At 42.2% G+C, this 16,152-nt stretch overlaps 1 protein-coding gene across 3 annotated transcripts in view; it reads right to left on the reverse strand.

The window, feature by feature from the left end:
- Window positions 1-16,152, reverse strand: part of DUSP16 (dual specificity phosphatase 16) — a 96,203-nt gene that overhangs the window by 23,157 nt on the left and 56,894 nt on the right. The window lies entirely within an intron of this gene.

The raw sequence follows: 16,152 nt of genomic DNA on the forward strand, positions 1-16,152 counted from the left end.
ACTAAAACCCCAGTGGTTACCACTGACCTGTCTACACTAGCATTCCCACCATTCATGTAGCTCTGCTGGTAGGAAATATGAAGATAAATGCTGGTGCAGACAAGGTTAAGACTGTTAGCCACAAACATGTAAGCACAGTTCAAGATCTATTCCTTTCTCCTGTGTGGGCAGGAGAACTGTGCTAGTGTTAAAAACCCATGCTATATGCTCCATCTGCACTGGCCTTACAGAGTTTAAAAATCATGCTTCAACATAGTTGTTGGCAAACATGTGCTAGCAAAATCTGGCTAGCTAGCATGCTGGAAACCAAATTAAACTAAAGCATGGGCTTTTTACTCTCATGCCTCATGAACAAATTTACATATTACCATTAAAAAGTACTCAGCCACTTATTCAGTACACCTGTTTATTTGCCAATGCTATATCAAAGTTAGACAGTAAGTATGATACAAATCAAGATAAAAGAGAAGTCTCATTTTGTTATGTTAGGAATAGAGTATTAGCCAAAGATCTCAATCAGTCTTCAATAACTGAGTGCTAAATATTAGTCTCCAAAATATTATTCTTTATCCAAATGACTTGCCGGTAACAAGCTCAGCTGAAGAGAGGTTTACATTAGAAGAGTTTCATTGATGGTATTCTCTTAGAGCTTGTCTGCACTGGTAAGTTACTGCGCAGTAAAGCAGCTTTTTGCACTCAAACTGCAGACGTGGGTCCACACTGCCAAACCACTTTGTGCGCAGAAACTCCTCTGTTGCAGCGCTGCAAAAAAACCACCTCCATGAGAGTCGTAAGGTTATTTGCACAGAGGCTCCAGCGCTCTATTGCCAGTGTGGACACTTGATTGCTTTCTGCGCTGTAATTGGCCTCCAGAGCTGTCCTATAATGCCTCAAGTGACCGCTCGGCTCATTGTTTTGAACTCAGCTGCCCTGGAGACATGCGCTCCTCCCCCATTTGTGGGGCAGCATTCAGAAGAAAGAAAGCAAAGGAAGCTTTTCTATCTAATCAGGAAGGAGCTCTCCTGAGATAATAGACACAAATGTTCACGGTGAGCCTTCTAGCCCCAGTGAGGATGTGAGTGGTGAGGAGATGCCTGATCTTCCAGTTAGTCAGAGTGTAGGTGACCTGGCAGCTGCTGCAGCATCCATCTCTCCATCTCAAATGGATGTAACCATGCACATTCCTGAAGAAAAGTGTAGATCAGAGAAGAGTGTGGTGGTGGCGCAAGAAACAGCTGCTGCTGAGTTTAGTTCCTTAAGCCTAGATGATCCAGGACTGTGGACCCACTTGAGCAGTAGCCCGAGGGACTTCCTTGTACTGCATGGGCCACAGCAAGTGAAAAACTTCATGTTCCCCAAAGACAATGAAAATAGAAGTTTCCATCCAACACATTACTGGCGGGAAATTCCCAATGGTGACAAAGTGGAGAGGCCGTGGCTTATGTACTCAAAAACCCAGAATGCTGCATACTGTTTCTGTTGCAAACTCTTCCAGTCTAATGTTCGGTTCTACAGGAACAAAGGACTGGAAAAATCTGTCTAGAAATCTGGCATGCCGCGAGAAGGCAGCAAATCACCAGAGAGCATTCCATAGGTGGAAAGAGCTTCAGATGAGACTAAGGTTAAAAGCCACCACAGATGATCAGCATCAAGAGAAGATTGCATCAGAGTCTCTTTACTGGCAAAATGTTCTGAAAAGGCTCATTTCCATTGTGAGAATGCTTGCTACCCAAAATCTAGCACTGCATGGCACTTCAGATCAGCTGTATGTGCCAAACAATGGAAAACTTCCTTAACATTTTGGAGCTGATGGCTGAGTTTGATGCTGTACTCCAGCAGCATCTAAGAAGAGTCACCACCCAAGAAATGTACACACACCACTACAGTAACTCCTGGAACCTAACACCTTCATTTACATTAATTCTTATGGGGAAACTGGATTCGCTTAACATCATTTCACTTAAAAGTTCCATTTTTCAGGAACATAACTACAATGTTAAGTGAGGAGTTACTGTACTTTGGAAAAACAATTCAAAATGAGATCATACAGTTACTGGCAACAAAAGCCAAACAGAAGATTTGAATTCAGCAAGATATTACTCTGTTATTCTGGACTAGACACTTGACGTCAGCCATACGGAACAAATGACTTTAATGGTGCGTTTTGTAACAACAACAGAACCTAGTGAAAATGTCCCTGCAATGCAGCAAAGAGTCCTGTGGCACCTTATAGACTAACAGACGTATTGGAGCATGAGCTTTCGTGGGTGAATACCCACTTCATCGGATGTATTCACCCACAAAAGCTCATGCTCCAATACGTCTGTTAGTCTATAAGGTGCCACAGGACTCTCTGCTGCTTTTACAGATCCAGACTAACACGGCTACCCCTCTGATACTCGTCCCTGCAATGGTAACTGTCACGGAGCATTTTCTAATATTTATTGACATTGATGATACTACAGGAGCTGGTATGACAAATGTGCTTCTTAAAAAGGTGGAAGATATGGGAATTGCGATAGCTGACATGAGAGGTCAGGGCTAAGTTAATGGTGCCAACATGAGAGGAAAGAACAGAGGAGTGCAGACACGGATCCAAGAGTTAAACCCTCGATCTTTTTTTGTCCCATGCAGTTCTCATTTATTGAACTTGGTGGTCAGTGATGCAGCATCAGCTTCTAGTGAGGCTGCTGAATTATCGGGACAAATTGCGTCCCAACCAAACATTGATCAGGGCGTGGGACAAATGCCTAAAAATCGGGACAGTCCTGATTTTATCGGGACATCTGGTCACCCTATTCAAAGCATCTATGTATTTTTCTCTGCATCAACTCACGTATGGCAAATTTTGAAGCAACATCTGCAAACATCTTCTCTGACACTGAAACCACTGTGTGCCACACAATGGGAAAGTCGAGTGGAGGCGATAAAGCCTATCAAACACCAAACTGGGAAGATAGATGATGCCATAGTTGCCATTATGGAGGATAATGCTATGACAGGAACTGTTCATGAGAAAACAGTGGCAGAGGGAAATGGAATCACCAGAAACATACATAACTTCAAATTTCTGTGTGGCTTAGTGTTGTGGCATAATATAGTGTTGTGGAGCAAGAGACTCCAAGGTGTTGACCTTGATATATCTAGAGCAATGGAACAACTGGACAAAGCAAAGTCATACCTACAGTCTTACCGGCCTCCCGATGTGCCAAGACTACTACTATCCCTGTTTTCCCTGCCAGCTCAGAACTCCAGCACCCTGTCTTGCTGAGCCAGACACTCCTGTCTGCTCCAACAAAGACCCAGGGTCTGCCCCAAAATTGCAGGTTTACTTGAAAACAGCTCACAGAAGTGTGCTTGTCTTTAGCATTCAGATGCCCAACTCCCAATGGGGTCTAAACCCATATAAATCCGTTTTACCCTGTATAAAGTTTATACAGGGTAAACTCAAATTGTTCACTCTCTAAAACACTGATAGAGAGATATGCACCGTTGTTTGCTCCCCCAGGTATTAATACATACTCTGAGTTAATTAATAAGTAAAAAGTGATTTTATTAAATAAAGAAAGTAGGGTTTAAGTGGTTCCAAGTAGTAATAGACAGAACAAAGTAAGTCACCAAGCAAAATAAAATAAAATGCACAAATCTGTCTAATCAAACTGAATACAGATAAGATCCTCACCATTCCAGAATGCTCCCTTTTACAGACTAATTTCCTTTTAGCCTGGGTCCAGCAATCACTCACACCCCCTGTAGTTACTGTCCTTTGTTCTAGTTTCCTTCAAGTATCCTCCGGGGGTGGAGAGGCTCCTTCTTTAGCCAGCTGAAGACAAAATGGAGGGGTCTCTCAGGGGTTTAAATAGACTCTCTCTCTTGTGGGTGGAGACCCCCTCCTCACCCTGTGTAGAATCCAGTCACAAAATGGAGATTCGGAATCACATGGGCAAGTCACGTGACCATGCATGACTCAGGACTTGCAGGTAGTAGCTATTACCCACATGCTACCTTGAATGTCCTCAGGTAGACTTCTTATGTGGATTGGAGTCTTCCAAGCTCTTTTGTCTGTTAAGTGCTTCCAGATTGAGCACCTAATTTGCACATTCCTTTCCCAAGAAGTGACCAAATGTCCTAAGGCCACTTAGAAATCAAGCAATTATACAGCCAATGTTCATAACTTTGAACACACAAATGGTATCTGCATACAACTAGGATGAACATAACCAGTAGATCATAACCTTTACATAGATGTGTTACACGGCATATGTAGCAAAACCCTATTCCAGTTATATCATACATACATTTATAAGCACCACACCCATAAAGCCTTATGGGGTACACTGTCACAGAGGGATTTCAAAACTTTCTGAAGAGTGCACAGAAGTTGGCAGAGGAACTTCACACTGATGCTATTTTCCCACCCATTCAAGAATGCAAGAGTCACGAAGAAGAATACATTTTGATTACGAGGCACGGAATAATCCCATAAGAGACCCCAAACAACAATTCAAAGTTGAATTCTTTAACCAGGTGCTAGATTGTGCAATACAGTCAGTTGAATGTTTCATGCAGCTCAAGGAACACAGCAGTATATTTGGGATGTTGTATGATATTCCAAAACTCCTCACTATACCTGAAGACGACCTACACCAGCAATGCAGGGCACTAGAGACAGTGTTAACACATGATGACATGCGCGATAATGATGCAAGTGATTTCGGTGATGAACTGAAAGCCCTTTCAAGATACATTTCAGCAGGATCAACTCCAAAGGCTGTTCTGGAATATATGTGCACAAATAAGATGACCATCCTCTTTCCAAATGCTTTTGTTGCTCTGCGTATACTTCTAACACTTCCTGTAAGAGTTGCCAGTGGAGAACGCAGCCTCTCCAAGCTGAGGTTAATAAAAAACACATCTATGCTCCACAATGACACAGGAGAGGCTGGTCGGCCTTGCAACCATCTCAATAGAGCATGAGCTGGCCCAGACTGTGGACCTTCAGCAGGAAGCAGTTCAAATCTTTGCCACCAAGAAGGCACGGAAAGCACCACTTTGATTTTTCAAACAGATAAAAATGCCAGTGTTTACTATGCAGACAAGAAAAGTTACATTTGCTGTTCAGGTGTTTGAAAGTTAAGTGTTGTTCAAAAATTTTAAGTAAGGCATTTTAAGTTGTTAGTTCTCCTTTATTGGGGTAGGTAGCAGAGCAGTACCATGAGAGGAGTAGAACAGGAAGAAGGCAGAATTGAGACCTTTCAAAGTTTTGGCCCAAGCGAGGGGGCATGGGGGCATCATTTGAGCTCCCCGCCTCAGGTGCCAAAATGCTGTGGGCCAGCCCTGAATGTGTGCATCACCTTTCTGCCAAGACAAACTTAATCTCCATAACTACTTCAATTGGAACTAGGCTACTGGCAAGATCAGATTTGCAGCACCCTGCTGTTTGTCTTAGGAAGAGAAAATGTGCTTTTCTTTTGGCACTCATTTCTAAACACCACCCATTCTCCACTACCACTCCAGCCCTTGCAAATAGTAAATCAATCACATGGGCATGTTGAAACTGTAGCAAGAAGATCTACAGGCCATTAACAAAGCTAGTAGTTTAACAAAGTTTCACTGAAGCTTTTGATAAACTTGACTGGGCCTAGGTCCTAACCGCCTAGGCAAGTTTTGGTAAATCTCAGTTCACCTTCTAACTAAGGGTGCCTAAACCACAAGGGTAATCCTCTGTTTGAAATATCTGGCAAGCTATTCTTTGTAGCCCTAGCAATTAGGGCAACTGCCAAATGCACAAAGGACTGAAATTAGAGAGAGACTGAAAAAGTCAAGAAGAACTTTGAAATATTTGTTTTTAAATAGCATTATTGAGCCATTCAGGTTCTTCCGTGCTTTATTGTGAAATTGGAATCAAACAAAACAAAGCCTCTTATTTGTTTTAAAACTATCGGGGGGGGGGAAGGGGGGGAAGAGGGGAATTTCCTAGAAGTATAAACTGTGCACCAACAACCAACAATCCCTCCAATACGTGCAGAAATTTGAAGGTCTTTTTAAATGAAGGTTTTGAAAGATTACCTGTGCCCTCCAAATAAAAATATGGTAACACAGATGAGTTCACCTTATATCAATAAACTAAATGGAAATCTGTTTCTATTCATCAAAGCTAAATTGCAATTTCTTATTTATTGTATGAAAAAATGATTGCCAGTTCCAAAGGAGTACTTAATGTCAATTACTGTACTGTCAAAGTGGCTTTTCACCACAACCTATTTGCAGAGTAAGTATGGACAGACAGACAGACGCAGAATGGATTTCACTTTTCAGCACCAAATAAGTGCAAAAATATGATTCAGCTTTGGCAATTTTATTTTTTTTGGTTTGGAGAAAGGTCTGGTCCTATAGAAGAAGATATTAGATGTCCCAAAAAAAAAAAAAAAAAGAGTCTGGTAAATGGATGTTGACATTAATTCAGTTGGACTGTACCTATCTGAAAAAATAATCCATTATAGTTGAGCTTTTTGTTTTGGCTCTGTAAACTTATTAACTGAGTTTGGAAGATACAGCTCTACGAGAAATTACAATTAGACATAATTGGCTAAACCTAAATCAATTCATTAGGTAGCTTGTTAGAATGAACTGGATTCTCCTCAATGAGTTCACAGTTTTAAATAAAGCATCAACATCCGTTCATTTTAGGCAGCAGTCGCAGCACTCTCAACAGATTGATGTACCACAGTGCGTTCTAGTGCAGACTTGTTTAGTTCATTACTTGTGGCTATGATTCTCAAATTGAGTTTCTATGAAACTACGTTACAGTGCCAAAAGCCTTCAGTGGTTTAGCAGCCCAAATGCTTGTGGGTGGCAGAAAACTCAGTTGCCTCCCCCCCCAAAAATCTTTACTGTAAAGCCAGCTTTCCTTGCATACATGCCTCCACTTCCATTCACAGACTTCTGCCAAAATCCAGTCTCCTATTTAATTACCCTGTTGCTATGGATCTGAAAAGTGGTGGCTGCTCAACCTCCCTTTCATCAAAACACTTAAGATTCCCAATACAGTTTACATGTGTTATGATTGTTAAGGAATCCTAATACCAGAGGCGTTTCAGCTCCCTTCCTAGCTAACTCAGGAAACAATATAGGGCCAAACCTAGAAGGGATAAAAAGTTTTCACAAACTCCTTCAGGAGGAGTTATTTTCCTGTTCAAATTCATCATCATCATCTTGGCACAAAGAGAGGCCTGTACCACACACCTTGACCACGGGGTACCCGAATGATGGGAAAATTGGCACTGCTAATGGTCACAATTAGTTTGTAGGAGAAAACTGAGACGGGTCCTTAAAACCACTTAGTTTAACATGCAAAGACTGAATAGGCATAGACAGGGGCGGCTCCAGGCCCCAGCACGGCAAGCGCGTGCTTGGGGCAGCATGTCGCGGGGGGGCGCTCTGCCGGTAGCCGGGAGGGCGGCAGGCAGGCTGCCTTCGGCGGCGTGCCTGCGGAAGGTCCGCTGGTCTCACAGCTCCGGTGGAGGTCCACTGGAGCTGCGGGACCAGAGGACCCAGCAAAGCGCCCCTCGCAGCATGCCACCATGCTTGGGGCGGCAAAATGTCTAGAGCCGCCCCTGGGCATAGAGACAGAACTACTCTCACAATCCTAGAATTGGTCCCTCTAGGTCAGAATTAAAAGGGAATTAAAACCAATAGTAAAAGGTTCTATAGCCATATAAATAAGAAGAAAACAAAGAAAGAAGAAGTGGGACCGCTAAACACTGAGGATGGAATGGAAGTTAAAGATAATCTAGGCATGGACCAATATCTAAATAAATACTTTGCCTCAGTCTTTAATAAGGCTAATGAGGAGCTTAGGGATAATGGTAGGATGACAAATGGGAATGAGGATATGAAGGTAGATATTACCACATCCGAGGTAGAAGCCAAACTCGAACAGCTTAATGGGACAAAATCGAAGGGCCCAGATAATCTTCATTCAAGAATATTAAAGGAACTGGCACATGAAATTGCAAGCCCATTAGCAAGAATTTTTAATGAATCAGTAAACTCAGGGATTGTACCGTACGACTGGAGAATTGCTAACATAGTTCCTATTTTTAAGAAAGGGGAAAAAAGTGATCAGAATAACTATAGGCCTGTTAGTTTGACATCTGTAGTATGTAAGGTCATGGAAAATTTTTTGAAGGAGACAGTAGTTCAGGACATTGAAGTCAATGGTAATTGGGACAAAATACAACATGGTTTTACAAAAGTTAGATCGTGCCAAACCAACCTGATCTCCTTCTTTGAGAAGGTAACAGATTTTTTAGACAAAGGAAATGCAGTGGATCTAATTTACCTCGATTTCAGTAAGGCATTTGACACGGTTCCACATGGGGAATTAGTTAAATTGGAAAAGATGGGGATCAATATGAAAATTGAAAGGTGGATAAGGAACTGGTTAAAGGGGAGACTACAGCGGGTCGTACTGAAAGGTGAACTGTCAGGCTGGAAGGAGGTTACTAGTGGAGTTCCTCAGGGATCAGTTTTGGGACCAATCTTATTTAACCTTTTTGTTACTGACCTTGGCACAAAAAGCGGGAATGTGCTAATAAAGTTTGCGGACGACACAAAACTGGGAGGTATTGCTAACACAGAGAAGGACCGGGATATCATACAGGAAGATCTGGATGACCTTGTAAACTGGAGTAATAGTAATAGGATGAAATTTAATAGTGAAAAGTGCAAGGTCATGCATTTAGGGATTAACAAGAATTTTAGTTATAAATTGGGGACACATCAGTTGGAAGTAACAGAGAAGGAGAAGGACCTCGGAGTATTGGTTGATCACAGGATGACTATGAGCCGCCAATGTGATATGGCCGTTAAAAAAGCTAATGCAGTTTTAGGATGCATCAGGCGAGGTATTTCCAGCAAAGATAAGAAGGTGTTAGTACCGTTATATAAGGCACTGGTGAGACCTCATCTGGAATACTGTGTGCAGTTCTGGTCTCCCATGTTTAAGAAGGATGAATTCAAACTGGAACAGGTGCAGAGACGGGCTACTAGGATGATCCAAGGAATGGAAAACTTGTCTTATGAAAGGAGACTCAAAGAGCTTGGCTTGTTTAGCCTAACCAAAAGAAGGTTATGGGGGGATATGATTGCTCTTTATAAATATATCAGAGGGATTAATATTAGGGAGGGAAAGGAATTATTTAAGCTTAGTACCAATGTGGACACAAGAACAAATGGCTATAAACTGGACACTAGGCAGTTTAGACTTGAAATTAGATGAAGGTTTCTAACCATCAGAGGAGTGAAGTTCTGGAACAGCCTTCCAAGGGGAGTAGTGGGGGAAAAACACATATCTGGCTTTAAGACTAAGCTTGATAAGTTTATGGAGGAGATGGTATGATGGGATAATCAAAGATTAATTGCCAAAATTAGGCTATCAGCAGGTAAGTATGCCCAGTGGTCTGTGATGTGATGTTAGAGGGGTTGGGACCTGAATTACTACAGAGAATTCTTTCCTGGGTGCTGGCTGGTGAGTCTTGCCCACATGCTCAGGGTTTAACTGATCTCCATATTTGGGGTCGGGAAGGAATTTTCCTCCAGGGCAGATTGGCAGAGGCCCTGTAGGTTTTTCGCCTTCCTCTGCAGCATGGGGCACGGGTCACTTGCTGGAGGATTCTCTGCAGCTTGAGGTCTTCAAACCACAATTTGAGGACCTCAATAACTCAGACATAGGTTAGAGATTTGTTATAGAAGTGGATGGGTGAGATTCTGTGGCCTGCATTGTGCAGAAGGTCAGACTAGATGATCATAATGGTCCCTTCTGACCTTCAAGTCTATGAGTCTATGAGAATGTGGTAGTTTGATAACACAGGGAAAAATATTGTTGATTGCTGCTGCAGGTACTATATCAGTTCTGTAGACAGAATTTCCCTTCTCCGGGGCCATCAAACCAGCATCCATCACTAAAGAGGGACAACCACCTCTATTATAACAACAAATTCTACTAGGTTCTGGATCTATGATCTGTATTTGTAAAGTACAAATCACAGAAATGTGAAACTTAAATATTTTACCAGTACGATCTAATACCCATTTACACCATTCAAGATGAAATCCTACTGCAAAGGCATTTTAAATTAGGAAAATAAAATTAGAAGCTTCCTCTCCCCAGACTATGTTCCAGTGACTTATTTTGAATACGGTGTATTCACGCCTTAGTTCCTTCAGCTGGTTCAAGCTAGGCCTTCATACACACTTCAAGGGGTAGTGCTGACAAAAGATAACCAGGAAGATTTCAGCAAAAGTGTAAATGTTGGCACATTCTGATTAAAAATACTTAATTTACATAATATGTTTGCTGAGAGCATCTCAGAAGCCCTTTAATAAAGGCTCCTCACCCCTGTGAGGTAGGTGTTTATCTCCATTTTATATGTGGAGGACAAAGGCACAGTGGTCACACAGGAAGTCCCTGGCAATATATTATAACTCAAAATCCAGATGATATAACTCTTGGTCTCCAGCTACCTCAAACATCCCCTTTTCACCACAAGCACAAGCGACTCATCTTCAGTTTTAAGTACATACATTGGTTAGCCCTGCCCTAACTCCTCTCTTACCTGGTCATAAGTGGTCAATCCCTGCTCCTGCTCTGCCAATGCCAGCCTTCATTGCCCAGCAGTCCAATTTCATGGTTGCCCTTTCTTTCACGCAACCCCTTTGGCATGGAAGGAAGTTCCTGTAAAGTTCCACAAGACCACTACGCTAACCTCTTTCAAATCTTTCTGAAAAAACTCACCTCTGCTGTGATGCCTAGAAAATACTCAACAATAAGTAGGCAGCTGGAGGGCTGTAATCACTGACTTACGCTAATCAGAGTAGTCTCTCTGTTACCTTGTACTCCCCACTGTCTCTTGTATCCATCTCTTACAATCTAAGTGTGTGACAAGAAACAATTCTTTGGGGCAGAATTAGTCTTTTAATTGAATGCCTAGCATAATAGGGCCCTGTCCTCAGCTCAGACTTCTAGACATAACTACAATACAAATAAATCAAACCACTAGACAATCCTTCCTCCTAACATCCCTTTAAAGTTACTTTGAGAAGATTAATACATACTGCACACTAATTATTTAATGCCCTCAAGTGCTTTAGGGGCTCAACAACTGAAATTTTCCCATAAGTGTCTAAAGATAAGTGCCCTTTTTAAGTGAGTTGAAAACACGTGGACAAAGCACAAGAAAGCCAGAGTCATGTGTGCATGTGTTAATACCGTATCTCCTCCCAAACCAAAAAAAAAAAAACCACACCTCATTTTTGAGATTGTCAGGAAATTCAACTTGAAATAGGAAAAGTTAGTAAGAACAGACAGTTCCACTCATCACTTAATTTACTCCTCGCACTTCTGTCAAAGATGAGCAACATCACAAGCTCTGAAGGGAGCCCAATGCAGTTCTTCTCTGCCAAAAATCTGGTAGAGGAGCTGTAGGGTTGCCACCTTTCTAATTGCTGGTAACGGGACACTCCCGCCACTCGCTGGATCATCTCAAGGAGACTGCCTACAGGTAGGAGGCAGCCCTGGCTGAGCAGGGGCTGGTGCGGGTTAATGACCCAGCCCCTCACCCCACCGCGTGGTAACCAGACTTGTGGTTTGGGAGCCATTTATGGTTACCAGGTCCCATTTTTGACTAGACTTTCTGGTCAAAAACTGGGCACCTGGCAACCCTAAATGGCATCTGGACACAGAAGCCAAAAACCAGACTGTCTGGGTAAAACCTGGATGGGTGACAATCCTAGAAGCCCAGGAGGAGAGGAAGAGAGAAGAAATTTAATTTGGGAGAGGGTGAGAGAAAACTGACTTTTATAATGAGGCTCCCCTGTTGTGCGAGGTTAAAATATCAAAGGAATTCAAGCTGTCTCTTTCTCAAACTAAGAGAGACTAAGTTAATTTTAGATACCACAGTTTAGAGCAGCAGTTCTCAAACTGTGGGTCAGGACCCTAAAGTGGTTTGCAACCCTGTTTTAATGGAGTCCTCAGGTCTAGCATTAGACTTGCTGGGCCCAGGGCTGAAGCCTGAGCCCCACTGCCTGGGGCTGAAGCCGAAGCCCGAGCCCAGGTTACATGCCCCCTGCCTGGGGCTGAAGCCCTTGGACTTCAGCTTTGGCCCCCCTGCCCAGGCAGCGGGGCTTGGGTGGGCTCAGGCTTCAGTCCCCCCTCCTGTTGTCAGGAAGGGGTGGCGGCGCAATGACGTTTGAGAACCCCTGGTTTAGAGGTGTGAATGAGGGTATTGGAAATCCACAGAGAGCACCTAATAAATTAAGTCCAAAGAAACAGCACATCCTTTTTAAAAAAAAAAAAAAGATTTCTCTCTTGTAATATCCCAGCAGTCTGGCAAACACATCCGGCTGGAAAACCAAAAGTCAGATATATGGTTACATGGCAAGATTCACAGAAGAATTCCTTCCTTAGCTACTCGATTGAAACCAGAGATCAATCAGTAACAGTGTCTGTTTGAAACAGTAGAAGGCCTGTTGGAGGAGCCCAGAGACAACGCATACTGGGGATACCCAAGAAAAAGCAGTTACAAAGATTGTATCACCCTTTTTAGTGTCATTCAAACCGTCTGATTTTCCACAACCTCCCTGCCCTCCCCATCTTGGATTCTTGTTAGAGATTATCTGAGTTAAAAGGGGAGACAGAACTTCTCTTTGAAGTTTTCTTCAATGTATTCTCTGTCAACATGGGCAGGTGGGAAAAGAAAAAACGACTCATCTTTCTGCCAGTTTCTCAGCATTGCCAAGCTTGACTTAGATAATATGCATAGCCATTCCCAATCTCAGTGTTAAATATACATTTAATTGATTTTAGGTCAGGAGGCATGGGAAGTGAGAGATGGTAGAATCTAAATCCCAGGTAACAGACCAAAAACCAAGCAGCAAGCATCCACTAAAGAAGGAGCAAGAGATAGCATTTGACTGATGAAAGGTGTCCCACTTAACCAAAAAACTTCTGGTTTGTTCTTCTTTTCCTCCTCCTCCTCCTCCTCAGCTAGGGCCACTTCCATTTGTAAGTGGGACTCTAGTACTCCTTGAAGCAAAAAGCCCATTAAAAAATTAAAGCTATGTATCAACATTAAAGAATGTTTTGCCTGATAACCAAGTCTAACTTATCTATTTTTATCTACCTCATTTCTATTTTCACTTGTGGATTGTTTCAGCACAATTGCTAAGACTATGTAAAAGACTAGCCTAGAACCGAAGACCATAAAAGCAAACCAGAATTTAAGAAGTTGTTGTCCTGCAAACAAGAGCTGAACTGAGACTGAGGGCGTGTGGGAGTTGTAGAGGTGCCTTATGTACCATTCAATAGCAAAATTAAGCATTAATCTAAAAACCTGTAAGTATACAAATACCTAAACTTTAGTGAAGTGGTACTTTGCTTCATGTAGGATTAGATATTCTTCAAATTGTGGCCTATGAGTAGCACCTTCAAAACTGTGTTCCCATTCCATATTTTCCCCTATACATATTAAAATGCTTATCTAAAGCTACAGCAGTTTTTTTCCCCAAAGAAAAATAAGTACCAAAGAAAATAAAGTTGTCAGCTTTCTGACTTGAACTTCTATGAATCTGCAATGTTTCCACCTTGTTTAAATGAACTGCAAATCTACTCAGATCATTACAATTCATGCATTCCAGCTCAGCTAAACAGGGATGCCTGCCATTTTCCATTACATAAGTTCACGCAACAGAGCTCGGTTAGGAACACTGCCATTTCAGCAGACATTTTTCCTTGCACTCTCCTGTTCTATCCCTTCACACAGATTTTTGTTGAGTTCTTGGAGCAGATTAAAAACCAAATCCATTATATTACAGCAGTGAGTAGAAGGCTCCTAACCAGATCATGGCCCCATTACAGCGCTCATCCTGGGGGCCTAGGCCAGCACGTCCTACTTCTGTGTAGGGGTAACGGAGAGCATGCCCAGGAACTGTGTGCCAGAGAGGCCAAAAGACACAGACCAAGGGAAGCTTAAGAGCACACAGGTCTTTACCCAGGCTGTGCCAAAAGTAAAAATGTCTTCAGGAAAATATTTTCAAATAGCGATCAGGCACCTATCATATGTGCCTTTGAAAATCTCCCCCCTAATTCTGTAACTCTTCACTCACATGAGTGGCCCTATTCATTTCAAAGATAGGTTACAATGACAGGCTGTATCTATACTGAGCTTTTTCTTAAAATTTCCTACTCTTGCACTACTGCAGATGCAGCTCCACCCGTGACAGAAATGGTGGGAGCTCTCGTGTGAGCAGAGTACAGTAGAACCTCAGAGTTATGAACAGACTGATCAACCACACCCCTTATTTAGAACTAGAAGTACTGGCAGCTGCACAGACCAAAGAAAAGAGTACAGCACTGTGTTTAAATGTAAACTACTAAAATAAATAAATGATAAATAAAAGGAAAAGTTTTTTTAAAAAAAGATTTGACATGGTAAGAAAACTGTTTCTGTGCTTTTCATTTAAATTCAGATGGCTAAAAGAAGCATTTTTCTTCTGCACAGTAAAATTTCAAAGCTGTATTAAGTCAATGTTCATTTGTAAAGCTTTGAAAGAACAACCGTAACATTTTGTTCAGAGTTACAAACTCCTCCATTCTCAAGGTGTTCATAGCTCTGAGTTTCTACTGTACTAGTGTTTTTACTACCATCTCATCCAACTCTGCTCAGAACAAGTGTAGATGGTGGTAAAGATGCCAGAAGCCAAGCACATCTTGTTTACACAGTGTTACTGCCACCAATGGAGCTCTATGTGGCAAATGTTAAGAATAATCTGTGAAAACAAGGCCATAGAAAGAAGTTTTTTGGCTCCATTTTTGTGTCTTGCATACAACTAAAATTAGTCTGAATTCTCTCTTTTCTATTGAGATGGGGCAGGGCTAGGGAGAAAACGAACAGTTACTATGCACTGGCTGTAGGACAGGACACACTTAAAAAGATACTAAGTCACAAAAAGCATGTCAGTGCATCTCACTTGAGTAAATATCAATAAATTCTCATACCTTGAGAATGAAACTCACAGATGCTAACAATCCAGTTGGAGGAGTAGACTGAAATCATAAGTGATGCTGGCAGAAAAGTCTGTAGCTAAAATTGCCTGTCACTTCTCATTATAAAACTGTTTTCAGTTTCTTATAATTTTGTCAAACTTCAGCCATTCAGGCTGAGCTTTTCCATGCAGGAGTCTTATCAAAAATAATTCAGCCATTTCTCAGATGAGGGAAGAATACACTGCTTTGCCCATTTAAAAAATAACCCTTAAACTGTTTGAAAAGCTCTTGCACCTCCAGGCTTCAGAGCAAAGAACTGAAGTGTGAAGGGGGCTGGCCAGGGGAAAAGGATGAGCTTTTTGCTGCCCCCGGGCAGGGGGGTGGAGGTGGAGAGGGAACTGTCCGATTTTGGCCAAGTTATAAGCTTCTGGGGAAAAAAAAGATAGAGTTTTGCAGCTAAATTCTCCAAAGATTTTATCTGCACTGGGCATGCTCCAGCTCCTGTCTGCAGCTAACTGCACATGTTCCCTCCCAGGGCTTCAGGGGCCAAGCAGGACTCTTGCAATTGCTCCATTTAACTGCTTGAGGCCAGTGTGGTGCCAGACACCAGAACTGAAAGCAGAAAGACCATCTGTCCTATGCTCCCAAATCTCTTCCAGTGGTGCCCATGCAACAAGGAGAAGGAGGAAGCTGCTTGGCTTGAATTCCAGAGATGGGTGAGGAAGCAGAAGAGTCTATAGCAACTAGATCACACTCCTCCACAGAACCTAAAATTGAGCCACTGTTCCCAGGTAACACATTCTAGCAAATAGCTGTGAAACCCACTGGCAAAGTGCATCTCCATCCCACTCCATTAGTCTAGTCACATAATAGAAGACTGTTATCTTCTAAGACTTACACCATTACTCAAGTGGCAGTGGACAGCTCTGGGGAACTACAGATCCTGACCCTGCTGATGATCTATGTGTGCATGGGTGAAGGATGTGTCCAATAATGCATGGAGCCACACACTGAATGGAAAAAGATACAAAAATAGTTGCTACACAGGCTTAATTCACATAAGGCAGAGGTCCTATGGAAAAATAGTATGGGATCATGTAATTAGC

Source organism: Mauremys mutica, chromosome 1 (genome assembly GCF_020497125.1).
Source record: "Mauremys mutica isolate MM-2020 ecotype Southern chromosome 1, ASM2049712v1, whole genome shotgun sequence".
Taxonomy (NCBI): Eukaryota; Metazoa; Chordata; order Testudines; family Geoemydidae; genus Mauremys; species Mauremys mutica.